Source organism: Callithrix jacchus, chromosome 10, assembly GCF_049354715.1.
Source record: "Callithrix jacchus isolate 240 chromosome 10, calJac240_pri, whole genome shotgun sequence".
Taxonomy (NCBI): domain Eukaryota; kingdom Metazoa; phylum Chordata; class Mammalia; order Primates; family Cebidae; genus Callithrix; species Callithrix jacchus.
In genome coordinates, this window is record NC_133511.1 from 97476514 (window position 1) to 97486586 (window position 10073).

Sequence of the window (10073 nt, forward strand, 5' to 3'; positions counted from 1 at the left end):
TTGCACATATACCTCAGAACTTAAAGTATAATAAATAAATTTTTTTAAAAAGAAAAAAATGTTTAAAAAGCTATCAATTGCTAAATGGGAAGTTGAACAGTTTGCCCAAGATTCCACAATGATTAAATGGCAAGGCAAGACATCAGCTCCGAGTGTTCCTGACTCCAGAGTTCTCTTCTGTTTAGCTTTGAGTTGTGCTGCTCCAAACCTCAGAATTTCACGTTTTTTTCTTTATTTCTTTGCTCGCCCACAGTATATGATTATGTGGTAAGGAAATGAGAATAACCCCTCTTTACTAGAAATAAGCAGATGGCTTTAAAAAAAATTTTTTTTAAGGAATGAGAAGCTGTTTGAAGCTATTTTTTTTTTAAATGAGAAAATAATATGTGTAACCTAATTATAAGCACACCAATTTAAAAGGAGGTAACATTTTTCACCTCTAAAAAGGAATACAGTTGATTTATTAAGTTATATGTAGTAAAACATTAAATATATTTGGAGCATTAAGTTTTTCCTTTCAAGTCAGTGCACATAAGAAGACTAACCCTGAAAGATACCAGCGCTTCTGGGGCTGAATTTAACACTATTTAAAGAAAGAAAACCTTAGCTAGGGGACATAACTGTTAACATGGTGATTTGTAAAACCTTAGATTTCTAATAAGGTCTGACTGTTTCAAGGAAAACATATTTTGTTTCTAGGTAACATTTCAAGTCTGATTATGAACAAATGCTACAAAATTGATCTGTAATGGGAAATACTGTAATGTCACAGAGCATTATTTAATGCTTAATGTGACTGAAAGCAGTAATTGCTAGGAGCCATAGTCTGTCCAAGCATAACATGAACACACATTTTGCACCTCGTCTCCTACTGTAGGTTTTCGAATGAATACAAGTGTCACAAGAATGTAGTTAGAAAACCCGCAATACCTGAAGGTTTTCTTCACCTGCTTGGATTACGGTAGTTGTTCCCTTGTTAGCAAATGTATGAGTCGTATCTTCTCAGAAGTACCCAGCAAACATTTGCTATGTGGCTGCTTGTTAGCAGCTCAACTAAAATGTCTCATGGAGTGAGGGAGTGAATGGCTGATGGGATTTTTTTTTTTTTTTTTTGTCCTTCTAGATTTATTTTGTCACTTTCATAATCAAATCTTAGATTTCTCTAAGAGCATGCAGTTGAGATTTGGCTGTCTCTGTAGTATTAAAACAAGTTTATAGTGCTAGAATTTCCACTAAAAACCAATGAGTGCTGTAATGTTCACCATTTTGGCTGGCTGGAAAGCTTATGTCATTAGCAAACTCATGAGATTTACGCGAACTTGGGGCTATTTCCAAAGAAGCCATCCCCATCCTCAATTCTGGTCAGTCGCAGCGTCTGCTGCTGGGGACACATATGCTAGATGTAATGTGTCCCACCATCCCATGTGCTTTTAGTACCTCTATCATTTTTCTCATGTAAAATAGAAAATGGAGTCTGATTCTCCCACAGAAGCCCATCAGAGAAAATGCCTGTAAGGGTTGGCTGCCTTCTACCTCGAAGGTGTTTGTGTAGTGAGTGCGCTTACTCATTTCATTGCTCCTAGGATAAACACTAATAGCTCTGCACCAGGAACTATGCCAAGCACGTTCATTCATACATTTCTTTCTCATGTTACCCTCACAGCAGCCCTCAAGATTGATACTCGTAGGAACGAGGAGAAGCCAGGCAATGTTGCAGTAACAGACAACCCTAACACCTCAGTGGTTTAAAACAATAGAGGTATAATCTTTGCTTTTTGCAAAGCCAGCTGTGGTCTGGCCAGCTGTCTGTGGTGGCTGTGGTGTGGGGGATCAGCAGGGCATCTCCACAGGCACCCATATCCACTGGAGACCCCACACAGATAATCCCATGCTGCCACCTGAAAGTGGCCCCTGTCACACATGCTCACTGGCATCGGTCAGTCAAAACAAGTCATGTGGCCACATCTAACTTCAAGGGAGCAGGAGAGTATAATCCGACTGCTGAAAGCACTGGTGAGCAGCATCTGTGGTTACCACAGTGGATTTCCCATCTTAGAAATCAGGGAACTAGAAAGGGAAGTAATGCCCAAAGCCACACAACTCACAAATGAGGTGACTGTATAATTGATTATCCAGACAGGGACACCTTTGCCAATGAAAGGGAGGGGTTTTAATCAGTATCTTCCTGAATCCCGGACAGCCTGCTCTGCCCACTTTGGAACTTGTAAAGACCCATTCCACCCCTCTTCTTGCTATGTTCCTCCCCACAGGTTGAGAAGTCCATGGGCCAAAGGATTTTGCCCACTTAGAGCCAGTGCCACCCACTTCTAGACCATGCTCCAAGTTCCCATATGATTCCAGAATTATCTGCCCAAATGACCCCAAGCCTCTTCCAAAGCCTGGGTCAGCCTTTTCCCCAGGTATATCTTCCAAAAGGCAAGCAATGTGGCAGGTGTACCCACTTCTAGTCCAAAAGGATGGCCAATAGGCAGCTGCTAGGGGGGTGGACTCGATGTGAACCTGCAGGCTGGGGTGTTCACACACACCGCTATGGTTTGAATCTATGAATCACCCCAAAATTCATATGCTGAAACCTAAGACCCAAGGTGATGATACTGTAAACCAAAAAGTATGTTTCAGGTCTCAATCAATTTAGAAGTTTATTTTGCCAAGGTTAAGGACATGCCTGGAAGGAAAAAACGAAACAAAACACAGAATCACAGAAACAGTCTATGGTCTGTGCCTTTCTCCAAGGATGATTTCAAGGGCTTCAACAGTTAAAGGGAACAGGCTGCAGGGGAAAGAGAGAGGGTATGGAAATCCACATGCTGCAAGGAAAAAGGAGCAGGTAGGGGAATAGTCAATTGTGTATTCCTCTCCTGCTCAGTAAATCGTTACTTTACATATAATAAGGGGAATATAGAGTAGTTACCTGTGGAAATATTTAACCTTTATCTGTAGGTATCTGCTTAGGAGCAAAGGGAAAGGCAGCTTCTTGCATGACTCAGCTTTCAGCTTAGCTTTTCCTTTTGGCAGAGAGAATTGGGATCCCAAGTTTTTATTTTCTTCTCACAGTATTAAGAGGTGGGGCTTTTAGGAGGTGATTAATTCATGAGGGCAGGGCCCTCATGAATAGGATTAGTGCCCTTATAGAAGGCCTAAAGAGAACTAGCTAGGCCTCCTTTTTTCCCTTCTGCCATGTGGGGACACAGCAACAAGGTAACCATCTTGGAAGCAGAGAGCAGCCTTCACTAGATACCAAAGCTACCAGGGTCCTGCTCGTGGACTTCCTAGCCTACAGAGCTTCGAGAAATAAATTTATATTCTTTATAAATGACCCAGTCTAAGGTATTTTGTTACAGCAACAAAACACACACCTACATGGAGCCCATTGGTAGGGAGAACAATAATAGAGGGACCTCCATTTTTTATTCCCATGATGGAGCCCACAGGTATTAGGGGATGGCCTGCCATGATGCTAGGACAACCAGGACTGTCTTGGGTGAACAGAGACGTGTGGTTCCCCTACTTAGAAATGGCAGATAAAGGATACAAATACAGGTTTCTCTAATATAGACCCTACTCTGTTAATCACTCCACTCTGTTGCCTCTCATTCAGGAGCCTCTTAGTGGAACCAACAGGGCTGTCACCATTTTTTAAACTGGTGGGAGAGCATGGTGTCATTTGAAAATTCAGGACTACTGTGATGAGATGCAGAGTTGGTAACATGGAAAGACAGATCCAAAGGCCTGGTTGAATTCGAGTTCTAACTGCCACTCAGAAGTGCTGTAATCTCGGCAGGTCACCCTCTTCCAGAAGAGCCTGTTCGGTTGTAGAGTGGGGATCATGATGATAATACCCAGCTCCCAGAGTAGCTGTGCAAATGAGGTGACATAATGCATGTGCAAGGAGCTCAAGGACTAGGAAGTGACACACAAATAAAAGGATTGCTCCCTGTTGCCCTTACTGAGCAGGTCAAGTGCCAGAGATCAGGTAATCAATGCCTGCAAACACCAGCCTGCTGGTTAATCATCTTTCCATGCTTCAGAATTATTACATGAAGCATTTTTAAAACCTCAAAATCAATCTATTACTAGGTTGAACTGAATGGCATCAATGACAAAGGAATAGCAATTGGCAATTGTTGTTATCATGGTGAGAGTACTTCAAAGATATTTATATGTAGCACAGATTTGGAACTCAATTCCATAGCAGATGAAGAGTCTCCATACAGCCAAAAAGCATTCAAGAATCCAGATGGAAAAGGCCACTGGGGATCATGTTTTCCAAATCAGGAAACTGAGGCCCGGAGAGATTAAATCCATGGTTGTGGCACTGAGGTGGAGACAGACCTTGGACTAGAACCTGACTCAGCCATCCTCTTTAAAACCTCAGCGTTCTTATCTGGAAAATGGTGATAACAACGCCTGCTGTATAGAACAGCCATGATGATGGATTGAAGCAATGACCATAAAGCATTTTGTGTCCTGAGCATTCAGCAAATGGCAGCCATTTTTATTATGACCCCCAAGTATGGTACTTACGTATTTCAGCATCAAAGATTTATTTTATCCATAGTTACTTCTAGACTTCAGTTGATGGCATGAGTGACTGATTGAGGTTATAGGTTTAATAGAAAAGTGTTAAAGGTTTACTGGTTTGTTGTTTTCAACATAAAAAGAAAGCTGGCTTTACCACACCAAAGTTCACTTCTTCCGTAAAAGGGAGGTCTGAACAGTACCTGCCTCATAATGTGGCTGCAAGGGTTCAGGGAGGAAAGCCCTTAGCCCCCAGCCCTGATACAAGCAGGCACTTGATCAATGGAGCTAGATGACTCTGTTATAAAAAGTTTTAATGACTTGACAGTCATTTTAAGGGCAAAAACATATGCAAAGGAATCAAAAGAAATTATCTAGAAGATAAACTATTTTATGACATGCACAATTCCATGTACAGTATGTACGATTCACACAGAAGCTGACCTCATCAGCTGCAAGAGGCCCCTCCAGAAGTCCTCTGGAAGGCTTGTTGGCTTGCCGGTGGCTGGATTCACAAAGACATGAACTGAAGAACCAGTGGTACAGGCCAAAGCATCAAACTGTGCCAACATGGGATGGCCGAAGAAAAGGCCATCACTGAGGTCACGGTGATCCACTGAGGGCAGTTCCTCAGTGGGCTTAGGTGGAAATAGAGCAAGGAGGTAATGCACACTGGAGTGGCCCACTTTCTCTACAGCCAAGGCAGCCACTGGGATCTGAGGAAAGCCAGTAGGTGTGTGGTAGGTACACCCATTGTCCACCATGAACCCCAACATGGAGAATAACTGCAAGCTGGTTTTCAGGCCACAGCTCCTAGAAGATTAAATCACAGTACTTATTCTGGGTCACCATGATGCTGTCTTGCAGCCCAAAGGGACCTGTTTCAGTGGCAGAGGTCTCTGGCCTCAAAGGGCCTTGGTTCAAGTCCCAGCTCCGCCACTTAACCAAATTACGTTTGGCAAATTACTTAACACCCCTGTACCTCTGTTTCTTTTGATTTGATTTGATTTTTTTTATTTTACTTGCTCTGCACTTCCAGAGAAACCTCTAGTAACAAACTATAGAATGATCCCTTAAAATATAGTCTACCTCAGTCTAACAGCATAACCTACCTCATAGGCTGACTGTGAGAATTAAATGACAAACGTATACCATTTAATATATTAACAGTTCCTAGACATGGTAAATTCTCATTAAACATTGGCCATATTCATATATTAGGTTAGTGCAAAAGTCATTGTGGGTTTTGCCATTCCTTTTAACAGCAAAAAATACTTATGTCCATCTTTTTCTTTTGCTTCTCATGATGAAAAGTCAGGCACTTTTATGCTAACTGAGAAAGAAAACTCATTTATTATTGATAATAAGTTATTGTGTCTCTTATTTTTGCTGCTAGATATTAATCTCAGAGAACAGGGGCTGTGTCTTGTTCACTTTTTAAGTTTGTCTAATAGGAACAAGGTGACACTTGAGATAAAACTTGGAGGCTGAACAGAATCAGAAATAAAAAGCATCGAGCTGAATTGCAGCCTCTGCTCCTCTGCACCAAAGAGGCCCACAGATGATTTAAACATTTTAATCATGTTGTCTTAGTGTCTTCTTCTCCTGATAAAAATTATCATTGACTATGAGAATTCATTGTGAAGGAATAATTACGGGTTGTATACAGTTTGACTACAGGCTGGATGCGGTGGTTCATGCCTGTAATCCCAGCACTTTGGTTGGCTGAGGCGGGCAGATCACAAGGTCAGAAGATCGAGACCATCCTGGCTAACAAAAACAACAACAACAAAAAAAAAGCCAGGCATGGTGGCATATACCTGTAGTTCCAGCTACTTAGGAGGCTGAAGCAGGAGAATCGCTTGAACCTGGGAGGCAGAGGTGGCAGTGAGTGGAGATCAACCCACTGAACTCACGCCTGACAGAGCGAGACTCCGTCTCAAAAAAAAAAGAAAAAAGTTTGACTACACAAAATTGTTCAATGATGCACTGTTCATGAAGGGGAAGCAAAAATGAGCTACAAGTCTCCACTCAGGGAGGGCACCTAGCATGAGTGTCACATGGCCAGCCCCCCTCAGGGTATAACACTGCCACCCATGATGCCAGGAGATATGTCCACTGGCTGATATGGAAAGATGTTCAATGGAAAAGATTAAGTTATGGAATAGCATGTACTGCCCTATGTGATCTCGCTTGTTATACAAGAACGTGTTCGTCTATGTACATATTGCCTAGAAAAAAAGTTGAAAAGCTAGACTGCAAAATGTTTTCATTAGTTATCCAGCAGTGGAATTGTGGATAATTTTTTTCTTCTTTTGAAGAATCTTGAATCTTCCCACATGAACATAATTTGCCTTTGAAATAAGAGAACATGTTATTTTTTCAATGGCTGAATGTGAATTTTATTTTTAAAAAAGCACTAGAGAGATAAGAAGTGGGATAAATGTGGCTCCTTCTTCTTCCACCAAGATCCTGCCCCCACTTCCCTGGCTAGGTTCATTAACTCCCAGACTCCACCCCAGCCCAAACTTGAGGACCAATGAGTCTCCAAGGCAACCATGGCTCAGAATAAGACCAGCAGTGCCTACGATCCCAGCCTGACTTTGTATCCAGCTCCAACAATGGGGCTTGGTCCTATCTACTCCCCTTCTCCCAAGTTCCTGCCTCCTTCCTTGCGACTGTAACTAGGTTCTGCCTGGACTCCTGTGTTGAAGCCCTCCTTTGGTGCCTTCTGAAGCCCTGGGTCCCTCTGGAGCAGGAGGCATGCACATGATAGACCCAGTGCTCCTGGGTCTGTGTGAGGACACAGTCCTGCCTCCCCCTGAGGTCGGGAGAGAAAGTGCCTGTCAGCCGCAGGAGGCCAGTGGGCAGATGGCACAGGTATGCCTTTCAAAGGGCTGAGGCTATTTTTGTCACTCTATAAATATCATAGAATGGGCCATGGCTTGTGGTCAGTTACCTGGAATATCGGGCAGGATTCTGGCAGGACGTATATCCCCATACTCCCCTTAAAACAGAATAAACACTGGCTTGGCAGCATGAAACTGACTGTGCAGAATCCTCAAGGAGCATCACACAGACAGCTGAAGGGTAATTCAGGCCTTGGGACCCTGCACAAGGAGGCCTCTGACTGTGTGGTGGTAGCGGATTATGTGGTTTTAAGGAGAAATACTCACATTAATAAACAGGCTGGGTGTGGTGGCTCATGCCTGTAATCCCAGCACTTTGAGAGCTGAGGTGGGAGGATCACTTGAGCCCAGGAGTTCAAGGCTGCAGTGAGTCATGATTGTGTCACTGCACTCAAGCCTAGATGACACAGTGAGACACTGTCTCTAAAAAACGTTGTTTAAAGAAAAAAAAAGAAATAGAAAATACCTTAAATGGTAACATGTATAAAGTCAAAATAGATTAAGATGAAACTAGCACTTAAGAATGTACTCTGTGTATCTTTATGAAAATAATTTATCTTCAATCAAGCCTATTTTAATATTGTCACCACAGAATGATTCAGGTATACAGGGCTCAGAAAGACTAATGGAAATAAATGATATGTCAACCATTTCTATTACTGGCATCATGCAGTACAGAATACTGGTTAAAAGCTTAGGGTCATTAGACCTGAATTTGATTCATAGCTCTGTTGCTGTGTGATCTCAGTAAGTCACTCAATGTCCCAGAGCCTCAGTTTTTCTCATTTTTTTTTTCCTTGAGATGTAGTTTCACTCTTTTGCCCAGGCTGGAGTAAAGTGGCACAATTTCGGCTCAATCTAACCTCCACCTCTTCGGTTCAAACAATTCTCCTGTCTCAGCCTCCTGAGTAGCTGGGATCACAGGTGCCTGCCACCATGCCCAGCTAATTTTTGTATTTTTAGTATAGACAGGTTTTTATCATGTTGGTGAGGCTGGTCTCAAACTCCTGACCTCAGGTGATCCACCTGACTTAGTCTCCCAAAGTTTTAGGATCACAGGTGTGAGCCACTGCGCTCAGCCAGTTTTTTTCATCTTCAAAATGGAAATAGTAACGTACACTTGAGTGGATTTTTGTGACAATTAAGGCAATGCATATTTTTTATGTCCTGGCTAATTTCTGGACCCTAAAGATTTTTATGGTTATTGTTGTTTGCTTGCTTTTCAAAATTTGCAAATGGTTTTTGTCTCTATGAGTGGAGACTTACATTTGCCTTTGGGCCAGATTTTTCCCTTATTTAGGAAGACTGCCTGTATCAGGACCCTGGTAACCAGCTAGGGTGTGGATAGTGGTGATTATCAATAAAGGCCACTGTGTTGTTCCTTCAGGTGGTGTCCAGTGTCACAGACATCAAAACTAGGGAGCCGGGTAAGAGGAAATGAGCCAGAGGGATGAAGGGTGGCAACCGTTACAATTTAAAAACCTCCAGGAAAAGCTGAGGGATGCTTCAAAGGGGAGAGGGGACCCGTTTAGCCACTGAGCCAGAGGAAGATTAAGCCAATGAAATTTGCATGGTAAATATTATAAGATGTAACTAATTTTAACTGCATTGTCTAACAGGAATTTACTGAAGAGGTACCACCAGAAGTCTCACTTGGTCTCCTGGTGGCAATGATTCAAGCATAATCAGTTTGTAGACATAAGATCTCCTCAACTCCTCAATGGAAACTGGTAAGTCAATCTAGACTTTGACTTAAGTTTTACCAATTTTAACTGATATAGTTTGGATATTTGTGCCCTCCAAATCTCATGCTGAAATGTGACCTCCAAAGTTGGAGATTGGGCTTAGTGAGAGGTGTCTGGGTCATGAGGCAGATCCCTCATGAATTTCCCATGGTAATGATTGAGTTCTCAGTCTATTAGTTCACACGAAAGCCAGTTGTTTAAAGGGATTGGCACCTCTTGCTCTCTCTTTCTCTCTCTCTCTCTCTTTCTTTTCTCTCTCTTGCTCCCTCTCTTGCCATGTGATGCCTCCTTCCCCTTCACCTTCACCATGAATGAGTTTCCTGAGATCCTCACCAGAAGCAGATGCTAGCACCATGCTTCTTGTACAGCCTACGAAACCATGAGCCAAATAAACCTCTATTATTTAAAAAATTACCTAGTCTCAGGTATTTTTTTTAGAGCAATGCAAATGGACTAATACATTAACTTTATCCTTGGATTTGGTGCTGGTGATACCATCATGTTAAAAGGTTCTCTTCTCTTGAACCCTACACTAATCAAAGAGAGACAATACTGAACATTCCATCACAAATTAAATGCAAGTGTTCTACAGAAAGGCTACATACAGTTGGCTCTCTGTATCTGCTAGTTCTGTATCTTCAGATTCAACCAACTTCAAATAGAAAATATCCAGGAAAAGGCTGGGCATGGTGGTTCACGCCTATAATCCCAGCACTTTGGGAGGCCAAGGCAGGTGGATCACAAGGTCAGGAGTTCAAGACCAGCCTGGCCAACATAGTGAAACCCCATCTCTACTAAAAATACAAAAAAATTAGCTGGGCATGGTGGTGTGCACCTGTAACCACAGCTACTCAGGAGGCTGAGGCAGCAGAATCACTTG